The sequence below is a fragment of the Mytilus trossulus genome, chromosome 14 (assembly GCF_036588685.1).
Source record: "Mytilus trossulus isolate FHL-02 chromosome 14, PNRI_Mtr1.1.1.hap1, whole genome shotgun sequence".
Lineage (NCBI taxonomy): Eukaryota > Metazoa > Mollusca > Bivalvia > Mytilida > Mytilidae > Mytilus > Mytilus trossulus.
The window spans coordinates 1,964,100-1,986,626 of NC_086386.1; the positions used below are offsets into that span (position 1 = coordinate 1,964,100).

Here is a 22,527-nt window from a genome sequence, read left to right on the forward strand (position 1 = left end):
TCGATGCAAATTGTGACTTCATTGCGCCTTCACGTGACATAAATATTTGTAAACAAACACGTGTCTGAATTATTCATTCAAAGTGCAATCAATCTTTCATTCACTATTTTATGTTATTTTTGTGTCTGTTTTTATGTTTGCATATCAGCTGATCAGTAGTCGAAGTAAATTATACTTAGTTTCATTTGTCCTGTTCTGAGTTGTGATTTTTCACCCCATCCAAAAACTATTTGCTTTATCAATAAGAAAGTTATTAGTTTTATTTGTCTTTTAGAGATTGTAACAACGTATACTGTATGTACGGTAGAGTATGGTACAGTATGCTATTAGCTTATTACAACAGACTAAGTAAACAGGTGATTTGTTCCGGAACTAGGCTAGCATCCCTTTCCTGAGCTGCTTCGAATATTTCTACAAAAATAATTTCTACAGCCATTACAGCATGTCGGATGACTTGGATCAGCAAGAGTCAAGAGTAGATGAACAACAAAATCGGACAGACTGGTAATGACGATGAAGATGGAAGAAGGCCAAAGAGTAATGGGTGTAAATGATAATCATTTTTTGTTTTAGCTGCACTCGTAGACAGTCCGCACTCCTATAATAAAATAAGAAAATGTGTCTATGGGAGGCGAGGCGTTCCAGAAAAAAATAAAATACTAGCCTTACCAGACTGAGATGTTAGTCTGTTTCCCGGCCGTTATTGAAATTGTTGACAATATTTGTTAATATTTGTATATTTCGAATAGTCCAGTCAATCTAAGAAATCTAATTGCAACAGAAAATGTTTTAGTTATAATTCTATAGCATTATGCCCTATATATATGTACACAGAAAAAAGTCCCATAAAATCTAACTTGAGGCAGGAACATGTTATATAATATGTTATATTAGATATACTGTTCCCAGCTTGAGAGAAACTCAAAATCAGCACATTATAAGGGGAGATAACTCTTGCAAAAAAAAAGTCTTTTTTTGGGGTCAGATTTTGGTTGTTTTTCTTGAAATTTATGTAAAGTATGAAACTTAAATGGGGTTATAGGTTTGTATTCGACTAAATTATATAATCTTCTGCTCATGAAATGTACAAAAAAAGTGTTATGGGTAGTTTTATTTTTTTCGTGCATATTTCATTTAAAAAATTGCTAATTTGAAGCTTTGTGACAATTTAGAAAAAGTAATGTGACAATTTGGTATTGTTTACATCTGTATATTATATTTTATCAGCAACTTACTAATCTAAAGAAACTTTAAACCACAAAAAAGAAGAAAACATGCTTTATTATTTTGATTAAATTTGAGATTCTTTACTTTGACATGTTGAAATATTCAAAAAAGGGTCAACCAATGAATACACCTTATCGCTATTTAGTCCATTTCTGGAAAAACAGTCATTTATACAACTTCCTGTTTAGGTCACGCGGGCCAAAAATGGAGGTCATCAGCAGTGAGCTCGGGGAGTAAAAACTTTAGAAAGTGATCATCAAGAAATTTTGATATAGTATGATCCACTTTTTTCGAAATTAAAATTGAAGTAAAAAAATATTCTGTTTGAAGTATTTACGGTAGTTTAAACAGGTCTCATTAAAAAGTATCATGCATGGTGAATTGTTTAAACAGGGTCCCAGATAGCCCGACTGGATGAAAAAGTTGTGTAATTTTAGAACTTATCCGGAATGGAATAAATAGCGATTAGGTGTATTATGAAATTAAGTTTATTGCTTGATAAAAGATATGAAAACACCTTCAGAATTGTTTGTTTTACTCTTAAGTCTGCTAAAAAATCAAGAATCAATACATTCTGATGAACAGAAGCAGTAAAGTAATAACTTTCTATCAATTTTTATTCAAATTTCTGCCTTTTTAGCTCTCCTGGCCACAATCATCATTGGGGTATATTGTTTAAAAAATGTGTCCGGTGACCCAGCCAACCAACCAAGATGGCCGCCACAGCTAAAAATAGAACATAGGGGTAAAATGCAGTTTTTGGCTTATAACTCAAAAACCAAAGGCAAAGCATTTAGAGCAAATCTGACTGAAAAAAATATTGTTCAACTGGTCAAGTTCTTTTCTAATTTTCACATGAATCGGACAACCGGTTGTTGGGTTGCTGCCCCTGAATTGGTAATTTTAAGGAAATTTTGCTGTTTTTGGTTATATCTTGAATATTATTATAGATAGAGATAAACTGTAAACAGCAATAATGATCTTTTGGAGTTATTGCCCTTTTATATAGTAAATTTTTAACTATTTTTCGTAAATCTTCGTAATCTTTTACAAAAATCTTCTTCTCTGATACTACGGGGCCAAATTAAACCAAACTTGGCCACAATCATTGTTTGGGTATCTAGTTTAAAAACTGTGGCGTGACCCGGTCAACCAACCAAGATGGCTGCCACTGTTAAAAATAGAACATTGGGGCTTATAACTCAAAAACCAAAGCATTTAAAGCAAATCTGACAAGTAGTAAAATTATTTATCAGGTCAAAATCTATCTGCCCTGAAATTTTCAAATGAATCGGACAACCTGTTGTGGGGAGCTGCCCCTGAACTGTTAATTTTAGGGAAATTTTGCTGTTTTTCGTTATTATCTTGAATATTATTATAGATAGAGATAAACTGTAAAAAACAATACATGTTGGCAAAGTAAGATCTACAAATAGGTAGAAATTTTTTGGGCCCTTTTTTAGCTTGTTGTTCGGTGTTAGCCAAGGCTCCAAGTTGAAGGCCGTACTTTAACCTATAATGGTTTAAATTACTTTTTAAATTGTTATTTGGATGGAGAGTTGTCTCATTGGCACTCACACCACATCTTCCTATATCAACATGACCAAAATTGTCAGTTGACTCCTTTAGGAGTTATTGCCCTTTATAGTCATGTTTTAACCATTTTTTAGTAAATCTTGGTAATCTTTTACAAAAATCTTCTCTGAAACTACTGGGCCAAGTAAATTATAGATAGAGATAATTGTAAGCAGCTAGAATGTTCAGTTAATTAAGATGTACAAACACATCATTATCACCAAAACACAATTTTGTCATGAATCCATCTGCGTCCTTTGTTTAATATTCACATAGACCAAGGTGAGCGACACAGGCTCTTTAGAGCCTCTAGTTTGCAAGAGTTATCTTCTTTTTCAAGGCCATAGAAATTTTAAATAGTGAATTTTTTAGTCTTCCTCAAGTTAGATTTTATGGGACTTATTTCTGTGTATATTTGGGGTATAATGCCAAAGATTAAAACTAAAAAATCTTCTGGTGCAATTACTTTAGGGTTAGGGTCAAATTTATGCTAGATTGACTGGAGTAGAAGGCATACTGGATGTTTTACGGAAGGGACCAACCTATACTGGTCCAAATACAAAAGTCGTTGGACAAAAGTGAGAACCCACTAAAAAATTGTCCTATCATTTCAACTAAAATCAATACTTTTCAATAAATTATTACCGAGCAACTGTATGAGCGATTTTTATACAGTTTTCCATATAAATTTATAAAGGGGCAAACAGTTTGAGTGAAACCTTCTAATGTCAAACTTGATCTGTGTTTCTGGTTATATATTCTGCATAGTGTATGGAGTTTCATGAAATTTGGAGGAGGCAAACTATAGTTAAATGGCAGAAACTAAAAGATCAGAAATTTATGTTAAAATCAGGGGCACAACTCCTGAAAGGTTAAAGTGAAGCCATCCAATTTTTAACTTGATCTGTGCTTTGTTGTAATAAGTATTGTGTATAATCTCTATACCCTACTTTTAATTAAACTCAATTTAAAGTTGAAAACAAAAACAGAAAGAAAAAAAAATTGCCAAGTTTTAATCCATCAACAAACCTGGCTGTCACTGTTAGAAATTATAGAACATGGGGTTAAATGAAGTTTTCGGATCATATGATCTACTGGGATTTTAGCAAAAAATAATTTTAAATCCGAATCGCACAGCATCATGATAGAATATACTGTCATGACTGTGGACCCATTGAATGATAACAAGAATGTGTTCAAAGTACAAGGATGCCCCACTCGCACTATCATTTTCCATGTCAATGGAATGTTAAATTGGGTAAAAAATCTAATTTGGCATTAAAGTTAGAAACAATTAAGTTTTCCTATTTATAGTCAAATATATTATATAAGGATAAAAATTCAGAACACTGAGTATAGTTGCTCTGCATCAGGGTATAATATCAGGATATATCGAAATAGGAAGATGTGGTGTGAGTGCCAACAAGACAACTCTCCATCCAAATAACCATTTATAAAACAACAAGCTATAAAGGGCCCCCAAATTACTAGTGTAAAACCATTGAAATGGGAAAACTAACAGTCTTATATCCCTATTTCATAAATGTGTTTTTGAGATTCAATTCGGTCAGAATATGTCATTTTTGCAATATTTCAGGGAAAATAGATATAGGGAGATGTGGTGTGAGTGCCAATGAGACAACTCTCCATCCAAATAACAATTTTAACAAAAGTAAACCATTATAGGTCAATGAACGGCCTTCAACACAGGGAATCTGTTTGAGGTCCCCCTTTACGCCTAGAAACTTTCAAACATGGGTTCCAGACATATTCAAGTAGGAATAGAGCCAAAATATGCAAATTTATCCGCCTATCTTGGAAGGAAAAAATCTGTTCTATAACAGGGAAATATAGCACTTGAAAATATTCAACCTAAAGAGGTGGAAAATATTTCCTCTTAAAAAGGAAAAAGTATTTGTGCCTATAAAGATGGAAATTATTTCTGCACGATAAAGGTTAACATTTTGAGTTTAAGGCTTTTATCCATTTTTTAAATAAAAAAACCAACTATTTTTGTATTGATTAACAAAAGAGTCACAATTAATGTTTCAATGTCTTTAAAGTTTTTAAGATGATGTTCCGTCAACTTTTGTGCCAGTATCAATAACGCTTTATGAAGGCACAAGAAATCTGTTTTACCAAACCTGCACTTTATTGCTAATATCTCAAAAAACATTATAACTACCCTGAAAATTTAAGAAAAATATTTTGAGTTGCCCCATAGATATTGTTCAACAGGAAAATATCAATTCTAGTCAATTAAAATTGGAATTTAATACAGTTGGCCATGCTGCCACATACTATTGCAAACTCATAATCTGAATGTTGACAGGCTTTTAATTGAAATGTTGAAATTGTAAATAATTTACTAACTTATTCAGCAACTTGACTCTCCCTCCCATTGTTTTAAAAACCATAGCTGTTTATCCACCAATGTATTCTAAATATATCATATAAACTCCACCAATATTTCTTTTTCAGTGAAGGCTGATCCAGTTTTAAATAGTGTTACATCAACCTCACCTTTATTACTTGTTTTCTGAAGGCTGATCAAGTAAAGATAACAGTTTAACAGCCTCAAGCAACTATATTGTTATTTTGACCATGTTTGATGAATGCTAATCCAGGTTTTAATGGACGTACTTCAACTTTACTTATATTCTTATTTTGCGAAAGGCTTATCCAGGTTGAAATTAATTTGTGGTTCATCATCCTCTCCTTTATATATTACTAAATATATTACTTGTTTTATGAAGGCTGACCATGTTAAAAACTAGCTTATCAACCTTACCTAGTATATGCCTGTTTTATAAACGGTATATCAATTATAAAATGGGAAATTACATGTATCAGCCTTATCTATGTTTCAGGTTTCAAGGCTGATACTGTATAAAATGGAGGTTTATCATTCCTTCCTATATTGCTTGTATTGTAGATATATATGTAGTCTGAGATAGCTGGTTATCAATCTCTCTTAAGCATGTTAAGTTTCTTGTTTTTTTAGATTGATCTAGTATTAAATAGAAGTTTTTCACTGTCAACTATATTGCTAGTTTTATAAAGGCTGATCCAATGGAAACTAATGGTTGATCAAATTTATAGCTTGTTTTATAATGGTTGATCCTGTAGAAAATTGTGGTTAATCATTTTTACCTACCATTGTTGGTTTAATGAACAATCCTTCAGATACCTCACCTTATTTCTATACGCAGTTAAGCTATCATTCCCCCAAAAAATATCGTAGATGGTATATTAACTTTAAGGTATAACACCATCAGGGTTATACCACTTTTTTCATTACCCTACATTTTGAAGACCTTTTTATATTAGGACTTTTCACTTCAAATAAAAAATTACTTATTTGAACTTCCAGGATATTAGTTTTACTGTACTTGCATGTAGTATAAACATACATTATATTTTGCAGATAACATGCTGGATTAAAAATGAGGACTTGTTTGGTGGAAGAATTTACCAAGGAAAATAAAGAATTCTCAAGTCATTGCAAAAGGTTAATTTACAGCTGTATTTTTTTTTAAATCCTGTTAGATAAAAAAATGGTTTCGTAAAAAATGAATGAATTTACACTGTATGGATAAAGGTGTTTGCTAGCCTGTGTGTCTTTCACAACACTCTACATATACATATCACTACTTTGTGTATCTATACCAACACTGTATATATTGAACACCATTCTGTATATCACCAATCTGTAAATTTATCAACACTTTGAAAACTAATCACCACATTGTATAATTTCACCATACTGTGTATCTATATCTATCACCACTATGTATATTTATCTTAACTCGCTCTATCATAACTGTGTATATCTTTCAACAATTGTAAATTTATCTCAACTCTATATCTATTACCAATATGTATACATATCCCCATTTTTGTTTATTTATTTCCACTCTATACCTATCCCCATTATGTTTATTTATCTCACTTCTATATTTTTCACCACTATGTCTCTATATCTATAACCACTATGTTTATATATCCTCATTTTTTATATTTAGCTCAACTCTCCATATCCATCACCAATATGTATATTTATCTTAACCCTAGTATATCTATAACCACTATGTTTATATATATCCACATTTTGAATTTTTATCTCAACTCTATATCTATCACCACTATGTTTATATATCCCCATTTTGTATTTTTAGCTCCAACTCTCTATATCTATCACCAATATGTATATTTTCACCACTTTGTTTTTTTTATCTCAACCCTATATTTATAACCACTTTGTATATATATCTGTCCTCATTTTGTTTATTTATCTCAACTCTTTATCTAACATCACTATGTGTATATATCCCCATTTTGTGTATTTATCTCAAGTCTATATCTATCCCTGTTTTGTTTATTTATCTCAACTCTTATTTTTATCCCCATTTTATTTATTTATCTTAACTCTTTATCTTACACCACTATGTATATCTATCACCACTTGTTAAAATCAATCGGGTCCAGGACCAATCCAGTATATCTTATCATAATCCTTTGTTTTTAAATCAATTTCCTATGTGCATATAGTTAGAGTAATTCAGAGATAGTAAACTCGGTGTTAAAATCAATCGGGTCCAGGACCCATCCAGTATATCTTATCATAATCCTTTGTTTTTAAATCAATTTCCTATGTGCATATAGTTAGGGTAATTCAGAGCTAGTAAACTTAGTGTATGGTAAATATTTCCGGTTATTGAATACATTCGTCTGCATTTATTTCCATATTTTTCTAGAAATTCACAATTGCATGACTGTAGTAGAATTGTTCTGTGTATATTAAGAAAATGGTGTTTCGGTTATGGTCATGTAGACCTAGGCTTTTCCTATCAGGTATCCCTAGCCTATATGTTTCTTCCTTTGTAATATGTAGAAGAGTTCAAATTTGATTTCTCTTATGGGGATACTGTTAAAATCAATCGGGTCCAGGACCAATCCAGTATATCTTATCATAATCCTTTGTTTTTAAATCAATTTCCTATGTGCATATAGTTAGAGTAATTCAGAGCTAGTAAACTCGGTGTTAAAATCAATCGGGTCCAGGACCAATCCAGTATATCTTATCCTAATCCTTTGTTTTTAAATCAATTTTCTATGTGCATATAGTTAGGGTAATTCAGAGCTAGTAAACTTAGTGTATGGTAAATATTTCCGGTTATTGAATACATTCGTCTGCATTTATTTCCATATTTTTCTAGAAATTCACAATTGCATGATTGTAGTAGAATTGTTCTGTGTATATTAAGAAAATGGTGTTTCGGTTATGGTCATGTAGACCTAGGCTTATCCTCATCAGGTATCCCTAGCCTATATGTTTCTTCCTTTGTAATATGTAGAATAGTTCAAATTTGATTTCTCTTATGGGGATACGACACCTGTTGATATCTTCGTTTTTTTTATCTTTTTCTTCTTTCTATTTATTTGGTATTTTTCTTCTTTTTTATCAATAAACTCTTCAGTTAGTTTATTGTTCTTTATATTTTTTCTTTATTGATTTCGTGGTTATATAATTTTTCCTTCTTTGAATTAGTTAAATACTCTTTTAGATTATTAGGTCTCTTTGTATGTACAACGTTTTCTCATGCTTTTAATACTCTATTTGAGAGATTAAATATCTTATTTTGTTATTCTATTTCAGAACAATTTAGTTATTAAAGCAGTCTCTATTTGAGAGATTATTTTTTTTTTGCTATTCTATTAATAGCATTCTCTATTTGAGAGATCGTTATGTGTCTTTTTGAAAATAACTTGTATTATCAATATTCCGAATATCAATCCCTATTTTAGAGATGATTATTACTGTTTTAAAAATCTCTATTTGTGAGATGATTATTACTGTTTAATCAATCTCTATTTGAGAGATGATTATTACTGGTTTTTTTTCCAAAAACAAAAACGCAGTCTCTATTTGAGAGATTACTTTATTTTTGCTATTCTCTTAATTTATCTTTTTGAGAGATTATTATATGTTGCTTTTCTATTTGAGAATAACGTGTAATATCAAACTCTATTTGAGAGATGATTATTACTAGTTGTTTTTAAAAACACAAGACACAATAGTCATTCACTTCCGATGTTATAGCATAAACATAGATCATGTTCTGTGTGATAGATAAGTATGAGTATTTTATCAGTCAAATATTTCTATCTAATTGCTTCCACGTGATTACAAGATCGCGTATATTGATTGGTTGATTCTATATACGTCACAGATGCATGCACGTGTGTTTTGACATCACATGACCTAAACTGTATCTTAAAATAGTTCAGGAGTGTCCATAACAGATACACATAAACATGTATTATTTTCTTCTTCTGGATCGATATTAATGATGAAAATAAATAGAAAATCCGTAACATGTATTCTATATACATGATATATATACATCGTATCTCTATTAAAATAATAGATGTATTATTGGTCAGCTAAATAATTATAGTTTGGTAGTTAAAGTCAATTAGCATTTTTCTTTTTGAAAAAGAACAATTATTTGTCAGCGGTTGCACAAATAATTATTGTAATATTTGTATATACAGGTGGTGAATCCCCATGAGAATCAAATCTGAACTAGTGACTTGTATGTATATTTAAGTGAAGAACTTTATAACATTCTGTTGATGCAATTAATATTTCTTATCATTTCACTTTAATTGACATATCCTGTTAAGTACTTCCTTTATTCTTTTCATGTGGCACATTTATATCGGACATAACAGGACATAACCCAGCAGGCACTCAACATTGAATAAACGTTGAAATGAGGTTGAAATGTGATTAACGTATATTCAACGTTGAAACAACGTTACATTTTCAACGTTGAGGAATAAACAAACATTCAACGTTGAATTAACGTTGATCTTTTCAACGTTGAAATTGGAACGTTGATTCCACATTGAATCAACGTTAATTTATTTCATTGTAGGCCTATATAAAAAAAAATCATTTAATTATCTAAGGCAATATACATGCATAACCGAAGAAGTATATTATATTTACAAAAAAGAAAAGAATGAAATAGAGTTTTGGTTTTCACAAAACAGTATAGTACTATATTCTATTGATAACTATTTCAACTTGAGTTTTGTGTCACAGTATGAGAAAAAGGGGGAGGGGTAAGTCGTTTGATACTGAATTTCTCGGGAATAAGAAATATAATTTATTAATTTTATTTTACATAATTTTAATTTGAACATAAAGATAACATGTAAAGGAATTTGAAATAGTAAGCTGATGATTATCAATAATGATCGCGATTTCTTTCATTCATATTTTCGCGGGATTTGAACCGGAAGTTAGATTGCACATGCGCATTATTTAAACACGCACCTTTCCTGTATTTCAAAAAGAACAACAAAGGACGAAGTGTCGAAGAGAAACTTTCCGTTTATCACGTATATTTATGGTATGTAGATGTTTGCATGTGGCGATCACGGTTTGTCGTATTTAAGAATTGTGTTTAGAAACTCTGAATTGGTATCAATTGCACAATTAGAGAAAAATATAACGTCAACATTGTACTACAGAAAACAGATCAGAACACATGGAAGGGCCATCATATATAATATCCTCCTATTTCTAAGAGCATTTAATGTGGAAAGCATATTTAGTTTCGTTTTAAAGTTTTAAGGTAAAGATTGGTACATTTATTATGCTAAAGGTTCAAATAAGAAAAAAAGGGGGATAAGCAAGTGTTTACAATATTTTGGTTAGATAAATTTCCCAACATGTTTACCTTATACTATACATAGGCGGATCCAGGAAGGGGGCCCCTTTCGTATGAACAATTTGTTTGATTAAATACGGAATCACTGACGCATGACTGGAGCGGGTCCCCCTTAGTTCAGTCAGCAGGCCCACCCTTAGGAAAAGTTCTGGATCCGCCACTGCTATATACATTGTATATGCAATTCGTTTATAGTCGCCGTCACGTAAAATTGGCACCATGATTTTTGTCAAAATTTTCTTAAATATCAATCGCGTTTACTCGAGATCATGTTTTTCAATTAGCGGAATAAAAATCCAATCCAAATATATACTACTGTCCTACCTTTTATTGTGTTTGCACTGTATAATCCTGACCTTCACATTTTTCAAGATTGTTTTCATTGTAAAACCGCCATCTTGGTTTCTATGAGGATCCCTTACTACATAACATTGGTTACTCTCTGGCAATATCATTGTCATTGATGATACGATTTCCCGCGCTTTTTACATAAAGATGACGCACAGCTCCGAGAGACACAAGAAAATTTAGAGCACGTGGACTCCACGGCAACACTTCCGGTAATAACAATGTCGGATTCCACCATACAAAATAATCCTAGATTTTGTGAAGGTCAGGATTATACAGTGCAAACACAATAAAAGGTAGGACAGTAGTATATATTTGGATTGGATTTTTATTCCGCTAATTGAAAAACATGATCTCGAGTAAACGCGGTCGATATTTAAGAAAATTTTGACAAAAATCATGGTGCCAATTTTACGTGACGGCGACTATAGTTTAACTTGGCGGCTTGGTAAACCACATACTTTTTGACGATTATAAAGTCAAAGAATGAATTTCAACTGGACAAAAAAGTATTAAATTTGAACTATCATTCATGTGAAAGAAAATTGATACTTTAATTGTCTTATTTTTACAAAAACAAGTCGGTCTGACCCTTATCTGATCTTCAGGTGAAATCTGACTGTGTAATACGAGAAAAGCCTGTTTACATTAATGTGTACATAACCTAGTTTTGAATGTTATAGCAATCCATTATCTGATATCATGAACATGTATTATTTATTTTACAGAAGCTTGACAGATCAATTGTTGAAACGCATCAAGTGGAGCTAAATTAAAAGTCAGTTTTGGGAATTCCAGTCTTTAAAATCATCAAAGGTAGGTTTTTTGTCTGTATAACTATATACCATTTGTATTCAAAGATTAATCTATTGTTTATTTTAATTTTGGTTACCTTACAAACCATTTTATGTTTGTTATTATATCTAAGCTATTCTTGTATAAGAGCTCTTATAAAAAAAAAAAACATTTTAGGTAAAGTGTTTTCATTGTTTTCAAAAATATAATGAAACCTGCAGTCTTACAAAACTCAGGTTGAAGCTTCTTCATTAACAAAAAACTAGTAATAGTAAACATTCATGTATACATCTTTATTAATAATTATCTTATTACAATATGTGCTTCATCGTTATGGTTTTATTTGTTTTCAATGCTTCTAAAAACAAATTGAAAGTGGCTCAAATTTAAAATATCTTTTCATGACATACAATTTATATTTATTATAATCTGATTTTTTCCAGAGTTTAAATATACTGCTAGAGTAAAATGATGTCACTTGGAAATACATATCTGATAAAGACCACTCCAGCTTAAAGTTTACTGCAGAAAGATCCAGAGGTGATGGAAGAATGATGACATGCAATAAGGACAAAAAGAGACAAATATAACAAATGAATTTATAAAATAAATCTTTTGTCAAAAGAAATATGATTGTATTACTATTTTTGATATTATTCGTTAGGAAATAAGTATTAATTTAATGGTTTATGAGGGTAATATATTTATATAATCAAGGATCTTTGTTTTTTGTGGAGATTTGTCTGGTTAGCAGTGGTGCAGCATGTTCTTATTTTCATAAATATTGCGATTATCCTGAACACATGTTGGATCTAATAATGTCTTCACTCTTCCTGGGATATAATTCTTTTCAGAAGGGCTTATAGTCCGGCGGCTTTGAGAAAAATTGTGCACATCCTGTTACAAGCATGAAATTTGGCATAGACCTTCCTCAACTATAACTCTTTTATTTCAGATAGGGAGGCATTTGAAAAAAATGTATCACTTCCGGTAAAATCCAAAATGGCGGACGTCATACTTAATTCAGCCCAATATCGAAGGCTAGCGTGTAAAAATGTCCCATTATCATGCTGCTATCATAATATTTGGTACAGACCTTGTGTTTTACTACTTTTTCATAAATTAAATAGATTAGATGTCTTCAGAAACCCCACTTCCGCTTAAAATCCAATATGGCGGACATTGTACTTAAATAAGCTTATTTTTTAGGGTGGGTAATTGAAATGTGTTTTAACGTATTGCTGCTATAATTACAATGTGTATAAACCTTTCTTTGGTGCTTCTGATGGAGACAATGTATGAAACATATGTCTTAAAAACCCTTACCTCCGAAAGTATCCAAAATGGCGGACAGAGAAATATCAATTTTTTATTCAAATTTTCTAATTTTTTCAAAATGTAAAGAAAATGATTTTATTTTGTGCTGGTCATTAAACTTTTGGCTTTAAGTTACCCCCAAAACAACTTATTCTAGCATGTTGTAAATGTTTAGATATAAAGTTGACACTTCCGGTAAAAATATGACGTAAATTTCAAAGATGAGTCCTCAATCTATTTCTTCGATGTAGAGTTTTGGATAGATTGATTTAAACCAAAAAAAATCACTATAGTACTAAAAAATATTTAAAATTACTACTATTTGGCCAAGAATACATGTTTATTCACAGTCACCACCACATGCACACAAGGCAGTGCACGGGAGACCCGATTTTACACATTAAAAATAACCACGGCATCCTTTCTTACATCCATAATGTACAAGCTTCTGAAAAAATGATGAGGTCTCAGAAAGATTTTTTTTAAAAGGGACCCTTTTTGTCCCTTCGCAATCCATTAGTGACAAGACTAGGTAGCATAAGAGTCAATATAAAGCTCGTCTCACTAAACACCTGCATTAGTATATTACACGTTTTACATGCTTGAAAAGACTAGAACAAGTCGTGGGAATAGCCTCACTTAAAATGAGTTTTCTTTTTGTGCAAAAATTGACTTTCTTGCTTTGTTAATCATGTTAGATCTGATAAGTTTGTACAATACAACCCCGGTGATTTAGGCTGATCAATCATCATTCTTTATGTTAAAGTCACATCTTCAAATGCCATCAATGTCTCCTACGCAGTCTTTTTTTCCTTTTCAAGCAAAGAGAGAACAGTATCACAACCCTTCATAAGGTATGGGTCAGAAATAAAAGTGTGTGATCACTCATTGCCTAGTGCATTTGAAAGACCATTGAAAGAGATTAATTTTTGCCTCCCCAAATACAATCCATAGTTCGTCTGCCCCTATGTCACGGAATAGCGAAATAGTATTGACAGCATCATCAGTGACTGTTAATCATGACTCGTTTAAGTGCGTGTTTCACTGCATCAGACACATGCACCATTATTTAAGTGCCAGTCTCTTTATGTTAATATGGTGCTACATTTAAAATACATCACATGGTGAAAAAGATAGAATATCCTGAGCATTTGTTGCTACAACTACCATACTCATCAAAGACTTCATCCACTCTTGTTACAGTCTCAAGGTATTTTATTAAGGTAAGGACATAATACCCAATCATCATACTCGTAAGAAAACACCTTGAAACTGTAACAACAGTGGATGTGGTGTTGGATGTGAACATAGAAAATACTGGTAGTTTGAAAGCTGCTAAAAGAAGCAAGGGCAACATTTAGGGGAAAGGGAATACACAGACGAACCCAGGATTAAAAACATCCTCAAAATTGGGAAAGTTTTCTGAGAGATGACGACAGTAAGAAAGAACTTTTAAGTTTTCATTCACAGGAGCTTGCTCAATACAATTTTGAGTACAAGGTAGTTGAAGCAACAAATGCTCAGGATGTTCAGTGTTATCCACCACTTGATGATGTTTCAAGTTTAGCACCATGTTTACACGAAGAGACTGACACTAGAATCAAGATAGATGTGTCTGATGCAGTGAAACATAGACTTAACTGAGTCATGACTCAAACAGTCGATACTGATGTCATTTCTGTTACGCTATTCCATGACATAGGGGCAGACAAACTTTGGTTTGCATTTGGAAGGGGGAAAGTATAAGATATATATCAAGCAATGACCTTTCAAATGCATTAGGCATTAAAAGATAACACGTTTGCTGGAAAAGGAACTGCGTTGGTGACATTAAAGGAGTTTGAAGATGTGACTATAGCATTTAGAATGATGATTGACCAGCCAACATCACCATATGGATTTGATGTTTAATGTCATTGAAACGATACGTGGTTTTGTTGGAAGATCGAAAAAAAAAGAGACAGATTAGGTTAACAAGGCAAGAAAATATATGTTTTTGCAGAATTTCTGGATGTGAGAAACAATACCACAGTCTTTGTAAATGTTGGAAATCAGCTCTCCGATTGTGAATTGCGACCTACTGAGTATGCTGATTGGGTATTATGTCCTTACCTAAATAAAATACCTTGAAACTGAAATACGAGGAGATGAAGTCTTGGATGCGTATGGTAGTTATAGCAACAAATGGTCAAGATATTCTATTTTATCCACCACGTAATGTATTTCAAGTTCGGCATCAAGTTCACATTGAGAGACACTAAAATCATGGTGCATGTGTCTGATGCAGTGAAAAACGCACTTAAACGAGTCATGATTCGAACAGTCGTTAATGATGATGCTGTCACTACTGTTTTGCTATTCCGTGACATAGGGGTAGACGAACTTTGGATTGTGTTTTGGAGGGCAGAAGACTTTGGAATAATATCTATCAATGGCCTTTCAAATGCACTAGGCAATGAGTGATCTGAGTGATCTAAAACACTTATTGTTATCCATGTCTTTACCTGTTGTGATATGGTTCTCTTTGCTTGAAAGGGGGAAAAAGACTATGTGGGGGACATTGATTGCATTTAAAGATGTGACTTTAACAAAAAGAATGATGATTAATCAGACTAAATCACCGGGGTTTTACTGTAAGATCGCACAAACTTAACAGCTGGGTATAACATGGTTAACGAAGCAAGAAAATAACTATTTGCGCAACAGGGACGGCTGTTTGAGGCTATTCCCTGAACTTGGTTTAGTCTTTTCCAGCATGTAAATCATGCAATATACTTAGGTAGGTGTTTAGGGAGACGAGCTTGGGATTGGCTCTTATGCTACCCACTCCAGGCGGGGACAAAGAGGATAACTTTTGAAAAACTCATTTTGTCAAAAGCTTATACATTGTGGATGTAAGAAAGGATACGTGGTCATTTTTAATGTGGAAAATCGGGTATCCCGTGCTCTGCGATGTGTGCATGTCATGGTGACTGTGAATAAACATGTATTCTTGGTCAAATAGTAATAATTTTAAATCATTTTTAGTACTATAGTGATTTTATTTTGTTTTAATCAATCTATCCAAAACTCTACATCGAAGAAATAGATTGAGGACTCATCTTTGAAATTTACGTCATATTTTAACCGGAAGTGTCAACTTTATATCTAAATATTTACAACATGCTAGAATAAGTGGTTTTGAGGATAACTTTAAGCCAACAGTTTAATGACCAGCACAAAATAAAATCATTTTCTTTACATTTTGAAAAAAATGAAAATTTTAATACAAAAATGATATTTCTATGTCCGCCATTTTGGATATTACCGGAAGTAAGGGTTTTTAAGACATATGTCTTATGCATTGTATCCATCAGAAACACCAAAGAAAGGTTCATACACAATGTAATTATAGTAGCAATACGTTAAAACACATTTCAGTTACCTTCCCTAAAAAATAAGCTTATTTAAGTACAATGTCAGCCATATTGGATTTAAGCCGGAAGTGGGGTTTCTGAAGACATCTTATCTATTTAATCTATCCAAAAGTTAAAAAAACAAAGGTCTGTACCAAATATTATGATAGTAGCATGATAATAACACATTTTTACACGCTAGACTTCGATATTGGGCAGATTTAAGTATGACCTCCGCCATTTTGGATTTTACCGGAAGTGAGACATTTTTTTCAAATGCCTCCCTATTTGAAATAAAAGAGTAATAGTTGAGGAAGGTCTATGCCAAATTTCATGCTTGTAACAGGGTGTGCACAATTCGTCTGAAATATGCTTGTAGCCGCCGGACTATTAACATTAGTTGGTTGTTTAATATAAATTACTTTGAACTTGTGAGAATTGTTTAGAACTATTCTACATCTTCTTTCCTTTCTGTTTTGAGATCCTTTCTGTGGTGTCAGGGAATAAAGATACGTCATAATAGTTGTGCAGTGTAATCAAATTCATTGAATGATTTGTTTTTTTTAATAGCTATTTACAACAAGAAAAACTACAAGTAAGAATATATCAGAAATGATAGGTGTCCACTTATATATTGAAATATATAATTATATATAGTTATCGTTAAATACAAGTGGACAGGCACAATCAATTCAGCTATTCCTTCTGCCAACAGGATTTTAAGATGTGACATTTATGGTCTAAGATTTTGACTGTACAAGCACCAAATGTTGCTTAAGTAACAGTTGATGTATTTATTTAGATGTCTTCCATTTAGCTTATCTTTTTTTGGTCATGTTTGCATTGGTGAGACAAAAACTTGTACACCCACACTGCCTGTCTACCATCTAACAACAGCAAAAATTTGGAAAGCAGGTAAAAATGTGGTGTATGTAGCTTTATAATAAATTTTATCAATATACTTTCAACTACTATTCAACCTTCAATCAACGTTGAATGGATGTTGAAACTTCAACGTTGAAATGACAACGTTAATTCCAATTTTCAAAATCAAACATAAATTTGACATTGTTTCAACGTTGAGAAACAACCTTGTTTCAACGTTGAATCAACGTTGAGTGCCTGCTGGGAACTATTTGTTACTTCATTGTATAAAGTTATTGATGCTCCATTTTACTTCTCAAGCTTAATTCTTTGATATAGTTGCAATGTCTCTTCCTCTGGCTTAGAGTTGTTTTATATAGTTTTCAAATCTATATTTCAGTTTTTTGTCCCTTATCATGGTTTTGATAAGCAATTCGACAAAGGGTTATAATAAGCGTATATGGAGATTGTCTTTAAGACAATACTCAGGTTAGACCACGGATAGAGCGAGGCTCCAAATATCATGTTAAAATCAATCGGGTCCAGGACCAATCCAGTATATCTTATCATAATCCTTTGTTTTTAAATCAATTTCCTATGTGCATATAGTTAGAGTAATTCAGAGCTAGTAAACTCGGTGTTAAAATCAATCGGGTCAAGGACCAATCCAGTATATCTTATCATAATCCTTTGTTTTTAAATCAATTTCCTATGTGCATAATGTTAGAGTAATTCAGAGCTAGTAAACTCGGTGTTAAAATCAATCGGGTCCAGGACCACTTTCACCACTTTGTTTTTTTTTTTTATCTCAACCCTATATCTATAACCACTTTGTATATATATCTGTCCTCATTTTGTTTATTTATCTCAACTCTTTATCTAACATCACTATGTGTATATATCCCCATTTTGTGTATTTATCTCAAGTCTATATCTATCCCTGTTTTGTTTATTTATCTCAACTCTTATTGCTATCCCCATTTTATTTATTTATCTTAACTCTTTATCTTACACCACTATGTATATCTATCACCACTTGCTTATTTATCTCAACTCTATATCTATCACCACAGTGTATATTTATCACCACTATATGTATCTATCACAACTTTTAGAGTTATCTCAACTCTATATCTATCACCACTATGTTTATATATCCACATTTTGTATTTTTATCTCAACTCTCTTTAACTATCACCAATATGTATATCTATCACCACTTTGTTTATTTATCTCAACTCTATATCTATCACTACTATGTATATCTATTTAGACTTGTATATGTATCTCAACTTTATATCTAACACCACTATGTATATGTGTCACTACTTTGTTTATTGTTTATTTATCTCACCTCTATATCTATCACTGTCATGGAATTTAAGTTCCTTCATAATACAAGTTCCAAATGGAAAAATTATTCTGGAATATTATTTCCACAGGAATAAATATTACAGTACATGTTCCTTCAGGAATAAATGGTATAGAATATTTATAGGTATATCAATCACTCTTCTGTTTATCTATAACCTCTTCTTTTTTTTACTAAAATTATGTGTTTCTATCACTACTCTATATATCTACAACCCCTATCTATATTTGTCACTTCTTTGTAAATCTATCACCACTATGTATATATATCTGTCCCATCACTATATAGGTTTCCCTCCTTTTATATCTGTCACCACTTTGTATATGTTTCACATTTAAATTATATTTCACCACCTTGAATATCTTTGTATTTGGCAAAACTTTTAGGAATTTTGGATCTCAATGCTCTTCAACTTCGTACTTTATTTGGCATTTTGTTTTTATAACTTTTTTGGATTCGAGCAACACTAATGAGTCTTTTGTAGACTTGTATATTTATCTCAACTCTATTTCTATCTCCACTTTGTATGTTTATCTCAACTCTCTATATCTAACACACTATGTATATTGTTCGCCAATTGTAAGTTTATCTGAACTCTATATCTATCACCACTATGTATATTTATCTCAACTCTCTCTATCACCACTATGTATATATAACCCTATTTTGTATATTTATCTCAACTCTATATCTATCCCCATCTAGTATATTTATCTCAACTCTATATCTAGCACCAATATGTATATTGTTCACCACTTTGTACATTTATCTCAAGTCTATATCTATCACCACTATATATATTTATCTCAACTCTCTAAATCTATACCCACTTTATTAATTTATCTCAAGTCTATATCTATCATCACTTTATATATTAATCACCACTTATACATTAACCTTAACTCTATATCTATCACCACTTTGTTTATTAATCTCAACTCTATATATGCACCACTATGTATATCTATCAAATGGTCCAAACTGTACACGTACAGCCCAAATACTCCTTTGGTCTGGAACATATGTATAAATATCAAATTAAAATCCAGTGGGCTAGCCTTAAAGATAAAAACAAAACACAAAGTGTCCTACATAATCAATGTAATTATCTGCACAGCCCTTGATTTAAAAAAGGATTTAAACATTAAGAGACGCTTAAGGTGGTACCTAGCACTACAGGGAGATAACTCTGTAAAATCAGCATAACGTTTTAATTACGTTGTGTTGTAAAGCGAATATTAAGCTTCTCAATGATCAAAAATGGAGTTTGTCAAACTACTATATAACCAGTGTATTTTTTTTTACAAAACAGTTGGTTCAAAATTTTTAAAATTTTTATATTTTTGTTAAAGGGTCAAAGTAAATATTTTGACAAAATTTTATGAAAATTAAACGATCCAAATTAATTTTAGTGAAAGTGTTGGGTACCACCTTAATCACACTTAAGATTTTATTATTTTACTGTCAAGCTATAAAAGATGTTTAAGTCATATATCAAATTAAACTTGGTAAAATATTTTTAAACCAAAAAAGGTATTTTTGGCAACATGCCCAAGCAGGAAGATCAGAGAAAGACACAGCTTCAACTTAAGTTTTGAACACATCATTGTAAAAGTCAGTCATCTAGTGCAGATGCTATCAGATCAGTTCAAACTTATTTCTTTTTCATTTTAACATCAATGCTTATTCTATTAATTGAACTATATTTTGTGCACTTACATGAATCAATGTTATTTTAGGTTCACCAATATATCTTAGTGATCCTTAGTGCTTGCAATACAAGTGTCAAAGATTGCAGGACAAGAATGACTTTAAAAAACAAAGAAGACTTGTTTTATGCACTTAATATTTAGTTTTGCTTTATATTTTATGACTATGACAGAGTTGTGTAAAATTCATGTAATGTATTGTTCTAATATATCTGTTTTGGTAATTACTCATTTTGAAAATGTTGTATAGATGTTTATAATCATTTTCCTTCTTGAGTATCATTGACAACTATTTAAAGTTTTAAGTACCGTTACTTTGTTTTGGATTTTTATTTTATAAGATTAAGATGTTATTCTTGAATACTAGTACCTTGTAGGTATGAACTGTGTTGTTTTTTACTTGATATGTGTAGTATTAATCTTTTACCCCCAATTGCATTTAATTTTGAAAAAACATATAATTTCATCATTTATACCATACCAATATAAATGCCTATCTAAATAAAACTTAGAGAACCTTGGCATAAATAAATACATAATTTCTAAAAGACATTAGATTATGAAGACTTAACATGACATCATACGTACGAAGAAACTTTGGAAAGTGTCACACCAGTGATTCTTTTTTTAAATCTATTTTTTTATTGGGGATTTTCTTCATTGTATAGAGAGTGCATTTATCATCTAGTTTACTATTCCCCGCAATGTGATTTGTATATATATTTGTTGTAAATACAGAAAAACATACATAATGATTATGATATGCTAATACTTCATTATAACACATAATTTTACTTTTAATTATGATGAATATTTAAACTGAATTGACTATTTATATGTTATGACCCTTGATTGTTGCCTTTTATGTTGAAAAAAACTAAAAGTATTCAAAGGACCTAGAGTAACCAGACAGAAAGTCAAAGAGTCACAAATAATTCATTTACAATTATTTAAATGTATAAATGAAAATGCTTCAAATATTGTCTTTTTCTAAGATAAATTGCTTATGCTTTATTAATTTTTGAAAATGGTAAATTGGTTAATGAATTTGTTTGGTTTATAATAGATTAGAATATATTAAAAAAAATGTCTGTATTAGTCTTCCTATTCAAAAAGAATTCTCTCAAAAATACATTGTGACCTCTTACTCTTTTTTTGTAATTAGTGACTTTTTTGTCTACTTCTTTTATACCATAATATTATGCATGATAAGTATGAATTTTACATGATGCATATCACATATGTATGGATAATTAGTCCCCTACTGATAAAGTCGATGTATACTTTAGGTTTGTACTCTGTCTATCTGTCAGTCCTGCAAATCAGTTTTCCACACTATTTTTCTTCATGATTGAAGATATTGATTTGATATTTGGTAGATTGTCTTATCATGACAAGCTACATATCAGGATCATATTTTGTTCTGATCTGGTTTTTTTTTTTTTTGAGTTATCTTTCGATTTAGACTTTTTCAAATAATCAATTTTCCACACTTTTTTTTTGTCATTTTTGAAGATATTTATTTGATGATTAGTTTATAGTTTTATCATGACAAGTTACAGTTCAAGTTTTAATTTTGTTCTGATTTGTACAGAGTTATGGCTCTTGAACTTAGAAATATCAATAAAATAATTAGTTTTCCGCACTCTTTTGTCGTGCTAGAAAATATTGATATGATAATTGGTTTTTATTTTTATCATCACAGGTTACAGATCAAGATTGAATTTTGTTTTGGTCTGATGATTTTTCTGCAGAGTTATATTCCTTGAACTTAGAAAATTCACATAGATAATCAGTTATCAAAATTTTTTTAATCATGTTTGAAGATAATGACTTGATGTTTGTTTACACCATGACATGTTATAGATCAAGTTAGAATTTTGTTCCAATACAGTGAATATTTAACACTAGGTGACTATATAGGGACTATTGCCATGCAATACTCACACTCAGAATGCTTGTTTTCTTTTATATTTTATAAACTTTATTTAGGTATTACTGATAATTTATTCAATTACCTATATGCAAATTTAGAAAATTAGAAGATTTATAATAAAAGAACAAAATTGATTAGATATGTTTTGATTGATATTTTTTAATCCAATATGTATATTTAAAGGAAAGTTGGTGTCTGAAAATATAACTGTCATCATATATAAAAAAAAAAAAAGAGAAGAAGA

At 31.2% G+C, this 22,527-nt stretch overlaps 1 long non-coding RNA gene across 3 annotated transcripts; it reads left to right on the forward strand.

The window, feature by feature from the left end:
• Positions 1-218: 218 nt before the first annotated feature.
• On the forward strand, positions 219-20,971 carry LOC134696157 (uncharacterized). 3 transcript variants are annotated; one of them, XR_010102905.1, is made up of 4 exons: positions 219-546; positions 5,284-5,441; positions 6,230-6,313; positions 20,378-20,971. It is a non-coding gene; the product is annotated as an uncharacterized LOC134696157 (long non-coding RNA). The 3 variants fall into 3 exon arrangements; XR_010102904.1 differs by having other exon boundaries at positions 5,284-5,429; XR_010102903.1 differs by having other exon boundaries at positions 5,284-5,394.
• Positions 20,972-22,527: the final 1,556 nt, after the last annotated feature.